General features: G+C 40.9%; 1 protein-coding gene and 1 non-coding gene across 2 annotated transcripts in view; one reads left to right on the top strand and one right to left on the bottom strand.

Moving 5' to 3' along the window:
• The window catches only part of Dlg2 (discs large MAGUK scaffold protein 2), a 1821467-nt gene that overhangs the window by 1486680 nt on the left and 318386 nt on the right, over window positions 1-16401 (top strand).
• On the bottom strand, window positions 7727-7790 carry LOC116894912. Its single transcript, XR_004387114.1, has one exon. It is a non-coding gene; the product is annotated as a U7 small nuclear RNA (small nuclear RNA).

Genomic DNA, 16401 nt, shown 5'->3' with positions numbered 1-16401 from the left:
TTTTAGCTTGCTTGAGTTTATCTAACTTTCAATAGGAAGTATCTAACTTCAAGTTAAATACTGTGATTTTCTTGGGTACTTAGGAGAGGAAAAAATTAATGTTTAGAAGCTCTGATGATATAACAGATGGGAAGGAAATGACAAAGTAGAATTATAAATAATGGAAGGTGAAAGATACAAACTTTACATGCACAGCTTAAACTGGACAGTAAGAGCAAGGGGTGCATTCCCAGAAAACACAAAAAAAGAAACTCTTAACAATCAAAGCTAAATAAAAACTCTGTGCATGACACTGGGTCATGTAAGATTAATTTCCAAATTATTCAGGTTAACTTTAACCTAGAAAGTTCAGATGGAGGGAAGAGGGTTTCGAGTATATTTTACTCTCAGGTACTCTTCACAGATAAGAGAGCTGCATAGTAAACAGTGTCCTTGGGATCAAGGGCAGAGTACCCACTCCAGAATAACCCCACCATGCAGACTATAGACTTTACCTAGGAATGTGTTAGATAATGGCTTACAGTAGAACAGCCCCAGTGTACTAGCTTTTGTATCTCCCCTCTCTTCCTCCCCGTCTCTTCCTCTCCCTCTATATTAGGGTTCTCCGAAGTCACAGAATATATGGAATGTCTTTCTATATTGAGGGAATTTATTGTGAGGACTTACAGTCTGTAGTCCAACTCCCCAACAATGGTCAGATGTGAACTGGAAGACCTGGTAGTTGCTCAGTCCCACAAGGCTAGTTGTTTCAGCTGCTCTTCTGTAGATTCCAACAGATATGCTGGCTAATAAATGCTAGTTGCAAAGAAGAGCCAATCTTCCTTCTTCCAATGTCCTTATGTAGGTTTCCAGCAGAAGGTGTGGCCCAGATTAAAGGTGTGTGCCACCATGCCTGGATCTGGGACATGTTTGGTCCAGACTGACCTTGAACTTAGATGACTCCTTGCCTTAGTCTCCTGTAATTAAAGGCATGTACTACTTTGCCTGGGTCTAAGCTATTCATACCACTATGCCTCAAGATCTCAATGCCAAGATCCAGGTCAGAAACGTGTGTCTTCCAGCCTCAAGATCTGGATCACAGGTGAGCCTCCAGTTCTGGGCTGTAGTTCATTCCAGACACAGTCAAGTTTACAAACAGGAATAACCATTACACCCTCTCTCCCCTACTCCTCTCTCTTACTCTCCCCACCCAACCCCCAGACTAACATTTAAAATGTTACATTTCACATGGCAAATCTCCATTCAATTTTGCTGTCACTGGTAACAACTCTATATTAAGATTGATTTTAGTACAATTGTTTTTAGTTTCTGAGAACTGAAACATGTATACAATATATTTTCAACAAATCAACCCCTCCTCTTCTCCTACTTCTCCTAGACCAATTCCAGTCATTCTAAACTTCTTGTCTTACTTTTATTTTGTCTTAAAAAAAAAAAAAAAGATAACCCAACTATAGTCATAATGTTAGGCCACCCACTGGAGCATTGACATCCTACCAGAAACCCATCCCTACAGAAAAATGACTCTCCCCTAGCAGCCATGAGTGGATTGATCTTGTGCAGGTTTTATGGGTGGCCCCCCCCCGCGCCCCCCCCCCCGCCAGCCGCAGTGAATTCCTGAGTGTAATAGAGTCACTGCTAGATGGCACTATTTCCCACCAGTCTTCCCAATTTCTGGATCTTTCTGTCTTTCTGCCCTCTGTTTATAATATTTCCTGAGCTTCAGCATAGAAGTGCATGATATAGATATTTCTGATGTTTTTTAAAGTATCAGATAGCCATGACTAAGGTGGACTTGATATGGTTTGGATGATTCCTTCTTTCAGACAGGGTTTAGACTAGCTCTGTATCCCCCACAAAGAATGTTTCATGAAATAGTTGTGGTGGATTGTTACCATAGTTACTTAGCACCATGTGTCTTCAACTGTAGAACTTGTCAAAACACTTGTGTACCAGTGTGCCTTGGGGAGGATATACTGAATACAGGTAAAGTAATAGTTTTTACAAACTTCTTTAGCCACGAAATCCTTATATAACAAGTACCTTGGAGGACAATAAGGTGAGAAATGTGGGGTGGCTAATTTAATAGTTTCCAAAGTTAATCATTTATTATATTCTTTTTTGCTATTTTTATTTAGCATACAATGTAGTGGGTTTAATCATGACATCCTCAACTACATGTACCAAGGCACATTGTTCCTTGCCCCCTCCCTCCACTGCCCTCCCCTATTCTACCTGCCCCATCTTTCTAGCCCCCTTCAATCTCTCCAGTAAACCTCCCTCTCTCTGCTTTCAACTCACAGGAAAGTCATTTCCTTCTCGCTGCTCCCTATTCAGACACAGGATGGTGGCTACCATCTAGTGTTTAGTGTGCACATCAGCTGAATTCTGCCTGGCGACTTACAGCATCAGCTAGCCAGGTTCCACTGTGGGCATTTACTCCTGCCCCCGCCCCATCACAACTACAGTTCTGAAGCAGTTAAGATAATGAACAATTTTTAAATGCCGCCGCCTTAGATTAAATCCCATATGTCTGTTATAGGTGATCTTTTCTCTCTAATTTCTCCCTTATGTATTTTATTTCTTAGAGATTCGTTATAAAAAGAACTCCAATTATTGAACTATCTTAAAGTATTCTTGGGGCAGATTTTAGAAAATTCATAAGGAAAATAAATTAACCAGCACAGTGACCTTCTTGGGCATTTTTCTGAAGAAGGAAAAACAGAATTCTTTCTGTTATTCTGTTTATTATTCTGTTTGTTTCAATGCTTTGTTCAGAAAAAAGTGAGACTAGGCACGTCCTTAAACCTAAGAAATCCGGGAGCACAAAGCCATCAGCTCCTAAAGACCTTCCTGCTGCATTATAACAGAAAAGAGAACATCATATGACAACACAAAACGAGCATACAAAATATGCAAGTTTACAATCTGTGCAAGAATACACAAATGTGCAAGCCTACAAAATATATGCCTCCTTCTGTAAAGACACTAATGCTACCATGATAGCCTAATCCCATCCTAATTACCTCCCAAAGGCCTGGTAACTTCCAAATACTGTTAACATACAAATTTAAGGAATTAATTTACAACACATGACCTCTGACGTTTAAATAGGCATGTAACTTCTAACAGTTCAGCTCTGTCCTAAGAGTCCTTTATTCCCATGGCTTGCCAAGGGCATACAGATGCCCCAGTCACATACAACCTTTTAGCCTCTGGAAAAGACAGTCTTTTAAAAACTGCATCACCGCCTTTCTTGCCTTCTCTAAAGCCTTCCTATGACTTTCCGTTGTCTCAGATGCTAAAGTGTTGACGTGGCATGCAAGGTAGTGAAGTGTCTGGCTTCAGCCCACCAGTATAACGCCATGTGTACTTCTTCCCCTATACTCACTCACACTTCTGCCACCCTGGCTTTTCCTTCACCTCCAGCTGGTGTGCTACTAAAAATACCTCTAGTCTGGGTTCAGTCCTGCAGTCAGTCCATACAACTGCCATACCGCAACTGCAGGATTATGAGTAGGTATTGGATTCCATGAAGCCAGGGTTCTGAGTGACACAGGAAGGCTCAAAACAACAGTTACCTGCTAGCTGTCGAGAAGCATTTAACTACCATAATAAGAGCCCTATACGCAGGCTACCATTGGGACACTCAATAGCAGAGAGCAGCACCCAAAGTATCTGATAGTGACAGCAGGAAGCTAGTGCTTGGGGTCAGTCCAGCTCTAAACTAGAAAGTCACTTCAGTTTCTTCTTCTATAAAATGGAAGTGATCATTTCTTGACATATCCTAAAAATCTAATGAGAAGCAATAGACCTAGTGTGCTAGGCTCTCATGGCTATAGAATTCCTCTGACAAAGAGCTTTGAGGTTCTTCTGTTATCCAGAAAAAGACAAGCAAACTGGATTCACCATGCTTCCTCGGATAAACATCCACCATTCTCTGGCATAGAATCTTAGCTGTGTAACACACAAATGAAAACAAGACATAATAAACATAATGGGCAGTGAGAACCAACGTTAACACTGCTACTTTCCGGTTAAACCCCTTAAGGCCACTTATTAAGTGTGTCATTATCATACATAATGCAGGTCCAGTGAAAAGATGCCACAGAAAATAGCACAGCAATGAACATAACCTATGGGAGGTGTCCCACAGGATACCTGCTGAACGACTCCCTGTAAATAGCCTTCTAAAGCCCAGCATTCAATTCAGGGAAAAATGGACTATTTGGTCTCAAATTGATATTTCTACAATGTGCATGTATAACACCACAACTGTGAAAAGACTCCAAGAAAAGTGTCCGTGATCCAGCAGTGAATCAGAGAAACCCCATGGAAATAGAGACCATGAAAGTGTTTTCTAGTCCTTTTGAATTTAAGGACTCCCCCCACCACACAGAACACAGATGATTATCATGTGAAATGTGGTTTGGAAATTCTGCCCTAAACTAATCTTCAGAGAACTCTCACATGTGTTTGCTTTGGGAGAAATAAGATTTGTACTGTAAAGTCCTTATAGGGCAGCCACTAATTGAATGAAGTGACTGAGTGCTGAGAACAGAACATAAAAGTGTACTTTATGTCCTTGGTGAGCGCAGTGCCTCTTGACAAACCAGGCACATGCTGATTTCCAACATAGAAAGCTAATAGAAAGTGCCAGTGTAAGAACGTGGGGAGATTTGTACAGGAGACTGCTTTCCTACAAAGGGGCCTAGAGGCAGAAGAAATAACAGAGACTCTGAGATAAAACACCTAACAGCAGTTGAACCATCCCTTCACACTGTGTTAAATACTGCACAGTCTCTTGAATTGTCCCCAAACACTTGGTTGACTTGAAGGTTCAGAGAAACTCAATACTGTGCCTGAGATCATACAGACATTGGCACTGACCATGGTATTTGAACTGCTATTGCTTCTGATTTCAAACTGATACCCTTATTGCAACTTAAAACTTCAGAAAGGAAATTGAATGTGGCACTTCGCTTATGTCAGAGGCTATCCACACTCAAATTTCAGTTGTTGGGGGGAAAACATATTTGATGCCTACCGTCATAGATCACTTATGAAGAGATAGATGTATGAGCCCCCTAGGAAACCTTTGTGCCTGTGGACTCCAAGATATTTCCAAGCACTGTGATCCTTGGAAGCATTACTCAAGATCAAGACAGCCACTAATCAAGATCAAGACAGCCTCTCATTTACTTCTGTATCCCCTTAATAGATTTGGACCCAGGCCATCAAAGGCCCTTAGAAAAGCTAGATCAACTCTCTGTGGTATTAACTGGATCTCTATGTCTTGGACCTGTCTACCCTGAAGATTCAGACTATCCCAAAGCTTTAAACTTCCTAGCCAATGGAATGTCTTTGCCAATTCGGACAGATCCTGTTGACTAATAGGAAAAAGTCCCATAAATCAAGGGAAAAAATAAACATTATGCTACATAAGTAACTAAACATTTGATTTTTTTAAATTAGCTTATAGCTTATTCTCTCTTCTTTAAAGGGGGTGGGGTGGATAGGGGCTAGAGAGATGGCTCAGTAGTTAAGAACACTAGGTGCTCTTCCAGGGGTCCCGGGTTCAATGACCAGCACCCACATAGCAGCTCACAACTGTCTATAACTTCTGCTCCAACAGATTTGACCCACTCACACATGCAGGCAAACTGCCAATGTACATAAAATAGAAATAAATTATTTTTAGCAACAAAGGTCCTTTAGATGAGTAGCAGTTTCTACACAACATAATTCCTCTTGGTAAGACATTCAGAATGTGCTATGATAGCTGATCCCAGAAAAAAGGCAAAGCTTACTAACAGATTTCTCCTTTGAGGGAAGGAGTGGGCATCAATTAAAATGGAGTCACTTGGTTGCACTTTGTTTTTACCTCTTGTTAATCTTGCTACTTAATAACACTTATGTTTGTGTCATGTTTACATGGTCAAAACCCCTTACTGTGGGTACCATCTCACCTTTGTTGGATCTTTAGGATATGTTGCGAAATGATCACTTCCATTTTATAGAAGAAAAAACGGAAGTGACTGTCTAGCTTGGAGACAGACTGACCCAAGCACTAGCTTCCTGCTGTCACTACCAGACGCTTAGCAGTGCTGCTCTGCCCTTGAGTGTCCTGATGGTAACCCGCATATAGAGAATTTACCTGCTAGAATTCTTGACTCCAAGCAAATATTACCAGCTCTGGGTAATTTAAAGTACCAATAATGAGAAAAATGAATTTGCTAGAGAAGTAACTAATAAGTCATAGGACCTTAGAAAGCTGTAGGAAGTGTTCAGGGGCCAGAGAGGAAACCCTGCAGGCTCCAGGCCCTTGAGAATGCTCCAGCAGCACACCAAGGGCCATTTGCACTCAGGGTAAAATGTTCTGCAAAACTCTATTTCGTCCTCCCTCTTCCTTTCCTTCTCTGGTATAGGATGGTAGCTAGATCTCAGGCCCTGCCCATGATGAAGGTAAAGAAATCTGCCCCATCCAGTGTCTCTAATGAGGCAGAGATGTTTTCCTTCCCATCTTGGATTGTTTTAAAACAAGAAAGATCTGAGATCTTCAGGCTTGCCAAGCTCCACAAAAGGAACTTCAGACCTACAGTGTTACAAATCATAATTACCTCTCAAACAATAGAAATTGCTTCTCTAGTGTGACCTGCAATGACCCAAGCCTGAAAAAAAAAATAAAGGACTAGAAAGATGACAAAATGGTCCTAAATATTGGGAAAAGACATAGTTTGCCTATTGTTGTCTTGCAGATCTAAATTCTAAGATTCATAATGGTTACACCACTTGCTTAAGGCCACACAGTAAGACTACTGGTCTACCCAACTTCAAAGTCAGTGCTGCTTCTTTTTTAAAACTTCCACACCAATTTCAGTCATATAATTCTTCAAATTACAATCTTTACAAATCTTTCCATAAGTTTCCACTACCTTTTCATCTAATTATCCTCAGTTAATGACAGTCAATACACATGTCTGCTATGTGTGTATACAGGGGTGAGTGAATAGGTGTGGGTTCATATTTAAGTGCCGATATTAGTGTACCCTGGCATGTGTGGAGGCCAGAGGTCAGTCTCAACTTTCATTCTTCAGGTGCTGCCCACCTTGATTTTTAAGAGAGGATCTCTCACTAGCCTGAGACTCTCTGATTAGGCCAAGTTGATCATCCAGGAAGTTGAGGATATCTGTCTGTCTGTATATCCCCAGTCCCAGCATGTCACCACACCTCGATTCTAGATGATGTGAGATCAACACACCTGGGTTCTAGACAGGAAGTCTGGAGAGCCAGACCATGTTCTCATGCTTGCATTGCAAGCATATTGCTTCATCTTTATAATAATGGAGCTGATCCAGCAATGGAAAGACTATGTAACTATAGATATAGAATACAGAAGAAATAAAAAACATTTTGTGTATAATTACAATCTTATTTGATAATTCGTGGTTTACCGAATATCCCATTGCCAAGAACCAACCCCTGCTTGGAAAGGAGGTTTTGAGGAAGGAATATTTGAGAGTGGCAAAAGAACAACTCAAAAGTCAAATCATGGGTACATAGTACAAATCATGTGTTCTACTTGAGACAGCTTTCCAGATAGATCTGTTTGAGACAGCTCTCTGCCAGAGACAGCTCTCTAGGACTAGAAAAAAATTCTAAAAGCTCTCTATATAGCTCAAAGGCTTTCCAACCAAAGTCAAAAAAGCAGCTGGAAAAAAAATTCCTTGGATTTTCTGACCAAATCAGAAATCCTGTTAGAAAAATTCTAAAAGAGCTATAAAGAAATTCTAAAAGAGCTGTGTTCACTCTCCAAGCAGTTCTTGTCCAAAAACCAGTTTTTTAATGACAAATCAATTCAGTCATTTACTCCAGGTTTCTTTTTGACTGTCCCTTGACTTAACATCCCTTAGTCCCTTGATTCTTAGAAAAAGACAAGTATTTTTTAACACTGCGAATGAGTTCAGAGATCTGCCTGCCTCTGTAAATGCAGACAATAAGTTTAGATGGATGGGATCCAGCTCTGAGATCACCATTCCCACCATGCCTGGACCTAAATGAGCTCTGTACCAAGCTGAGTGTGAACTCAGAAATCTGCCTTTTTTTTTTTTTTTTTTTTTTTTTTTTTTGGTTCTTTTTTCGAGCTGGGGACCAAACCCAGGGCCTTGCGCTTCCTAGGCAAGCTCTACCACTGAGCTAAATCCTCAGCCCCTCTGCCTGCCTTTTTAAGGCAATAAATGTAGCTGGTGGGATCTTGCCCTGGGATGATCACTTCCCAAATCTCTTTACCTTAATATCTTCCTGACAAGCTGGCTCACAGTGGAGCTGACTCTACTCTTTTTAGGTCCATGAAGGCCCTCACATAGTTCATACGACATCTTTATATGTTGCATAGTTGAGAAATTATACATTTTTGAACTCATGTTTTCAGAGTTATTTCCCACAGCCTTAAGGGCTTTCCTGAATGTCTCAGCATTTACCATTTGCTAAGACATTAGACCATCCTTGCCTCCCAGACTCATACTGCTTCTAATTGTCATGGAGTCATTAACCTTGGCCGAGAAAATATTTCCTTAAAGAGGAACATGAAGTAAATATTTAGTTTTGTATACAACAAGCCTCAGGCCTAGCAACTAGCAACACCTGTGGAGGCCCACACCCTGCTGGCTCTATTCCAGGGACTGAAACCATATCATACTGTCCTTCCATAAACCATGCAGGACTTGAGACCCCAAGGTTTGTTGCTTTATTTCAAAGCCTTGAATAGTGTCTGGCATTTCATGCCAAGATTTAAGATTTAATGGTGAGGAACAAAATCTTTCTCTCTAGGACCCTACATTGGGGGAAGTTAAGAGGTATAAAGATAAAGATAAATTCTTAAAGGACTTAAGAAGGAAACCAGTGAAATGACCCAGTAAGTAAAACCTACAACCAAACCTGACTGGGAGTTCAGTCCATTGGGCACACATGGTAGAACTCCACCCTCCCCCTGACACACTCACAGACAAACACACTAAATTATTTTTGTACATTTTTTAAATTTTTATTTGTTCTCATATATTACATCCCAACAGCAGTTTCCCCTCCTTGCTCCTCTCCCACTTTCTTCCCCAGTGTCCCCATCCAGTCCTCCTTCATTTTCCTTTAGAAAAAGACAGGTGTCCCAGAGATATCAACTAAGTATGGCATATCAAGTTGCAATAAGATTAGGTACTCCCCTCTTATTAAGGCTGGACAAGACAACCTAGAAGGAGAAAAGGGGTCCTCAAAGCAGGCAAAAGAGTAAGAGACAGCCCCCATACCCAATATTAGGAATCCCAAAAGAAGACCAAAAAAATATATAAACACATCTGTTTTATATATATGAAGAGGGCCTTCATCCAATCTACTCAGGTTCTCTGGTTGTTGGTTCAGTTTTCCAGTCTCAGTGGTCCATGTGAGCCTAAATTGGTTGATTCTTTGGTTGTTTTTTTTTCTTTTTTTTTTTATGGTGTCCTTGACACCTATGCCTCCTACAATCCTTTCTTCCCATCTTCAGCGGGAATCTCCGGAGCCCTGCCTAATGTTTGGATGTGAGTATCTGTATCTGCTTCCAACAGTTACTGGATGAAACCTCTCTGACAATTGAGTTAGGCATCAATCTGGGCTCCTGAATACCAGCATGGCCTCAGGTAGAGCAGAGGGCTTCTGCTAGAATAATTTTTTTTTTAAAGCATGGAGATCTTGGATAGCATACAAAAGAAATGAAGAAAGCCTTAGATAGAAGAGGAGAAGTCTAGGCAGATGCTGCACAACCACTCCAGGTGATAGAATTATTCATGGGCAGGAAATTCTGTCTGCATTGTTTCCATGGAAACTCCCATCAGGAGGCCCATGCTCTGAAATTATCACGTCAAAAACTAATTTGTAATCAAAACAATCATGGGCTGAAAATTACTTAACCTGAAATTCCTGATGCTTAGTGAATATTTTAATTAAATTATAAACCACACCAGGGAGAGAGGAATAAAAATTATATTTGAAGCATGGCTTGGTTAACATTTGTGATGACATTTTAATTGTAAAGATCAAATTGCAGGCAGAGAAATAAAGACAAAGAATAGTTTTCTGGAAACCAGTATGTGAGATGATCCACTGGAGGACTAATTATTAAAGTCAGGAACATCAAAAGTGCAATGAAGAAAGCTTTACTTGATGTGGAAGAAGTTAGATAAAAAGACTTAAGGTAGGATTCAGATACTAGGAGAAATGGTCACCTTCCCTCTTCCCTTGTATCTCCAAAGTTTGAGGAGAGGTTTGTTGTTTATTTGTTTTTTGTTTTGAAAAGGGGGGAGTTTTATGTGATTTTTTTTCTCTGCAGCCTGAGCTGCTTGAGAAACACATAGTCATGTGAGTACAAGCTTACATATTTGGTGCAAATTTGAAGCTGAAGGAGCCTTTCCTCAGAAGTTTGCTTGTGAAATCTTCAACCAAAACGTTCAGATTTTTCTTCAATCATCTGAGTCAAGTAAGAGGCACACTACAGCCCCTGTGCTCAGGTGTGGCTTCGGGAATGGAGTTAATTAGACCAAAAACCCTAAGAATTAATAACTGAATTGTTGCCTCCTAGATTGTGCCCCAGACATAGCATTTTTCAGGAATGGCAGCTGTGTTTCAGGGCATGACAAGACCTCCCTGCATATCAATGAAGTTGTTAGAAAGGAAACACTCCCTTCTCTATCCTAGGCCCCCAGCATTCTCTGCTCCAGGTGAAACTATTTTCAGAGATTCCTTCTAATAAGAATCTCCCCTGGATTATCCCCTGGGGCTTGAAACTTAATGCTGGTCACTCGTAGGCAGTTGTCAAAGCCTGGGCTCTCCTGTTCGAACAGAGACTTAAGCTGCTACCTGTGGACCATCTTCTGTCTCCCTGAAGATAGCTAGCCTGTTACCTGTGAGACACCTTTGCTAGTGTGCACTGTGTGATGACAACGATCATGTATCTGTTCCAGTTAGTACTTTCTGACTCACCAAGCCACGTTTCCATTTGTGTCCTCAAGTCAACCAGAGACAGTCAGGGAAAACACTATCATCATGACTTTACCCGAAAGGCCCAAGCTTGGAGAGAGTAAGTCATACTTACAATGTAACAGGAGCAACCAGAAACCTGCACGTCGAATTGTACTTCTCTTAGATATTTTTCCAGTTATTTTCATAAACTGGCATAGGAACCAAGCACACCAGTGAAATGAAGTAAACAGATGGCAACTGTTCATTGTTCCTTGAATATCCACAAGATGGCAGCAAAAGATTTTGCACAGAGCTGTACGAAGGCGGTTTTGTATTTAAATGGTTTTAGTCATGTTATTAACATTAGTTGTTACCACAATGGTAGATTTAAAATATATAATTCAATGCAAAAAAAGATAAATCAAAACATGAAAGTAGAATTAGTTTATAGTTTGTTTCTCTAATTTTAATTAGAGTCTGCCTTCAAAGACAAAACCAAAGCCCACGATCCTCCTGTGTCTACCTACCTAGTGCTGGGGTTACAGCCATGTGCTGCCCTGCTCAATGGTCATCTCATTTTGAAACAAAGCACTGAAGACAAGACAGAAAGCTGACACTGGTGGTTTCTCCAGAAAGCTCAAAAAGGATGGCTCCTTCTTGAATGTGTGTTCTTATCTGAAGGAGGGAAAGCCAGGAGCCAGTGAGAAATCAATCCATGTCATTTAATTTCTTTTTATTTCTTGTTCGATATCTCCCCTAGAGATAGAACTTCTTGATGGATCAATGACACTGTGTAACAAATTATAGACAGAGTTAGTGTCTTTATCTCTCAGGTCTCACAGGCAAAATAAAGTACACTAAACAGTATACAGCTACTGGATTCTCCTGCTTCCAACTGCAATAGAACCCAGGAAGGAGAAGCACTTTCTTTCCTTTTGTTTCCTTTTGTCCCTGTTCTGTGTTAAGCAGGAGTTGCCTTCATCAATGGAGATCCTGATTATAGCTGTAAATAGGTATGAGATCGTTGTGCCTGGAATCGAGGTTAGGAAATCTTTCCAAATTACCATAAATTTGATTCTGGGTCACTGAGCACCTTATGTAAGCAGACTGTACTTAGGCATTATTACAAGAGCTATAAATAAGTAAAAACATACATACATACATACATACATACATACATACATACATACATACACACATATGAACAAAGGGTGAAGCCGAGTGATGGCGCCTCAGTGTGGACGTTCAGTGAAGAGTTTCTCATGCTGTCCATACTCCTCTTTCCACTTTTCCTGAGTTTTAAATTTTCTTTCTGTCATTTTCCTGATGATCACTGCTTATGAAACAATTAACTCCCATTTTGGCCACTTGGGTAGCCTGTGGTTTGTTGTTGTTGTTGTTGTTGTTGTTGTTGTTGTTGTTGTTGTTGTTGTTGTTTCTTCCTCCTGGGAAAAGTCCAAGACACACTCTTAAGATAGTATAATTTTGGTTCCCTAACTACCATCCCTCTGAACTTCTTTTGACAAATATCACATTCTACTCTATTTTTTTTTATTTACTCATCAGCTATCTCTGTCTACAAAAACCTTGATAGAGGCTGAGTTACACTGCCATATGGCATGTAGCCATCACTGACCTATGTGTCACATCCCCAAGATGTTCTCTGAGTTCTTTGAGAAGTTTCTTTTGGCTATAAGGAAAATACAAAGAGGTAAGAGATTTCTACAAACCTCACAGGAATACCTAAGCAGGATCTGTGCGCTCCTTAGCTCCCCACCATAAATCTGAAGTGAGACACTACTCGTCAGATCCAAACAGAAAACATGAAGTCCTATGTAGATGTAAAAGGTAGAGCACATTCAAGACGTGGGCGCAGTGTGAGCGTGCAGACATGGGATACAGAAGATTAATTAAGAATCTTGAATGCCAGGCTGAGGAACTGAGGCATTAAACCAAACAAGGGTGGGAAAAGCAAATGGAGTCCACATGAAGCTCAGTGGAACCACAGACGCCTGACCCTTTCACAGTTCTGCCAAGTGAAAGGTTATCATGTCCAACTCATGGAGCCCTCCCAGTTCCTCTGTGCTAGGATTGTGTATGAGAGAGAACCGAGAGATAAAAGGATGTACTAAATATGTCTCAGTCATTCATTTCTGCTTAAGCAGACTTGTTACTAGATTTATCTTCAATTAATAAAGTCTTTAAAGCAAGTTTAAATCAGAAGGCATATGCCTGGGCTTTTTCAGAGGCCGTGGTTAGAATCTAATCATCAAAATAAAGTCTAATGTGTAACTTTCTCATACACAACCAGCCTCGTCCATAAAAGGCTTTCCTTTCTTCATCACCTGACGTATTTAACCTTTTACACTTTGTCTAAAATCTTCTCGCTATGCCCAGTTTCTCCTCCATAATAGATGCCTTCCATTCATCCTTCAGTTTTTAGGAACTCCGCACTGAGTGTCTTCTCTCCCTATTCCTTCCTACAGGATCACTGCAGCACACACAGAAACGCCTCCAGCTTAGTTAGCTCCCTTAAATCTATGCCCCAACCAGTCTCTCTACCTTGCCATATTAATGTTAAACTCACGTTTAGTGCTCCACTTCCCTCATTAGACTGTAACCTGGAAAATGTCATTTCTGTTCACTTGATTCATATCAATACATATGACGAATATCGTATAAATGCAATGAGTAAATTAAGTTAGATAACTATATGAAGTAAATAAATTCTGAATGAAGACCTCAGAATATAATAGTGGGCCAAAATTGCATACACCAAATGCATATGGAGTGAGAAGGGTATGGTGTACATGTCACTGATTTTCTAAGTGTTGCCAACTGACAGCAATGTGTGTACCCAAGCCGAATTGAGGAATATTTAGAGTTGTATCTAACATCTGTAGTCTTTCATAACAGCAGTCACTAGAGGGCAACATACTCAAACTCAACATCCTTTGGGGCGGCGAGAGACAAGTAAAATGTTTTCCCCTCTTTTCTGATTAAAATGTGTATGGATAATCTTATGTTTGTAGTAGTTATAGGACCTGTGGGCTGGAGTTTCCATGATTATGGGTTTAACAGTTGTAATTACCTTTCTACTGTGAAATTAAAACGTAGATTAACTGTGATAATCACATCTCCAAGCACAGCAAATATTATCTCACACAAGCCTCCTACCACAGCGCCAGGGAATACATTCTTTTCCCATTTTCTAACAAAATCATTCAGATTCGGTGGCATTAAATGAGTATTTGGCTGTATGGAATTAAAGTACCTGTAAAGACTCACCCAGTTCTTAGTTATATTAAGTATTTCACAACCCCTGCCCAACCAGATAGATGGAGAGAAGAGGGTATATTGCTGACCACAAGATGCCATTTGGTGATGCTGTCTCAAGGGTCTATCTCAGTGCTATCTATAGGCATGTAGCCCTGGAGCATCCTTCTGTTCTCTGTGCCAGCTACACTATGCCTGGGTTTATGGGCCATTTTAGCTGCTATATTTTTACAAGGGATCAAGAAGCCAGAGACCATAAACAGGAAGTGTTAGAGTATAATAAAAGGTCAAAGAGAATCGAGATCCCTGAAGATGAAGGACTAGACCAAGGCTGAAGAAAATGGAGTAAGAACCAGCCACAGTGAGATGGGATTCTACCTGTATTCCCCATACTTTGGAAGGTGAGGAGGCAGGAGGATTGGCATCAGTTTGAAGTCAGTCTGGGCTCTAGTGTATTTTAAATGATGGATTTCAAATAGCATGCTTTGAATAATGAAGAACAGAACAATAATTAGATGGCATGAGGTCCAAGTTTGCGCCTGCGATGTAAGAGTGAATCTGACTTGGCAGAAGTTAAACTAATAATTCCAGAAATCAGAGCATTCAAGCACTGAAGAGGATATGTGTTTGTAAAACCTGAACTTCAGGGTTCACAGAGGGCTGGCCAAACCCTTTCACTGCCTTGATTTAAGTAAACATCAGTAGTGCCCCCTAGTGGCCCCTATGAGGCCTGCATATACCTCATGGTAGAATATGCATTCTACTTATAGACGCAGACAAGATGGAGGCATTATAAATTTTAATGGCTGCATCCTGCAAACTCCAGAAAGGTTGGCCTATAGCTCATGTGCTGCTGTTCAGTCCTCACCGCACCTCCTAATGGAGCAGCCAGCAAATGGGATGCAGGAATACCATTATCTTCAGCTTGGGAGATGTGGGAAGTGTCTCCTCTGTTCAAGATGCTCTGTGTCCATGCGGAGGGGTGGGGACAGTGGGGATGCTGAGTCTTCACCTCTGAGTTCACTCCGATGACTCAAGTATGAACTTGCTGAGAAGTTGGCTGCACAGGGTATCACTTAGCACACTCAGATCTTCATTACAGGAATCGGGTGGCTTGATAACCACCACCATGTTGAAAGGCCTGAGGGATGCTGGGACAAAGTATCTGGCCAGAGGGCTTCTGGGAAAAAGGACCAAACCAGCGCCTACTGTGTTTAGGTTCATTTGACAACAATTTAGTCATTGTTGGTCATTATTTTGGTTGTTGACACATTTGTCAGGCCTTGCTATGAAATGCATGCTAACTCATCGGCACTGGCACTAGAAACTACAATCAGGGGTTGGGGATTTAGCTCAGCAGTAGAGCGCTTGCCTAGCAAGCACAAGGCCCTGGGTTCAGTCCCCAGCTCTGAAAACAAAGGAAAAAAATAACGAAACTACAATCAGAAGCAAAGGGGCATTGATATCAAAGAAGCTGTGAATCAGGTTTCTGTCGTGGAACACCAACGATCTTCAACACATCACTTGAGCTCAGGCTCCACACCTAGGCTATTGATGACTTGGTGTTGCTGCTCACTCCACTAAACATACTATAAACAACAGAATCTCATTGACAATGCTGTAGTTGCTCACTGTAGAAGCCAATAGGTAACCCACAGGGGCCCGGAGAACTTACCACAAAGTATTCCGGCCTTTTGGTCTCCATGGTAACTAGAATTTTTGCGTTAATTTTCAAAGAGTAAAAAGAAAGTTTGAATCAGAGCAGAATTTGAACTCAGCTTCTCTACTACTTAGATGTGGGACCTTTGAATATGTCTTCACTGTGTCTCTTCATCTATAAAATAAAGCCAATGGCCTGACTCAACAATCTTTGTAGGCTTTAATTGTATTATGGGGCAGACTACGTAATCTGTATCATAGTTACCAATGTCCAGTGGTCAGCCTTCTCTGGCAACAACACCAGCTACCTCAGAGTTAATAGTTCCACAAGCTGAGCTGGTCTCAGCTCTAAGAGCAAATGTCTCCAGTTTCCAAGTAAGTGCTTCATCTGAGCCTGGTGACAAGGTCTGGGTCCTACCACATAATCTGACCTCCAGTGCATTTTCTCACTTTACTTCTTTCCTGGGTAGCACCCAG

Source organism: Rattus rattus, chromosome 2 (assembly GCF_011064425.1).
Source record: "Rattus rattus isolate New Zealand chromosome 2, Rrattus_CSIRO_v1, whole genome shotgun sequence".
In the NCBI taxonomy this organism is placed as follows: domain Eukaryota; kingdom Metazoa; phylum Chordata; class Mammalia; order Rodentia; family Muridae; genus Rattus; species Rattus rattus.
The sequence above is the reverse complement of the archived record's forward strand: the minus strand, read 5'-3'. Positions and strand labels throughout refer to the sequence as shown.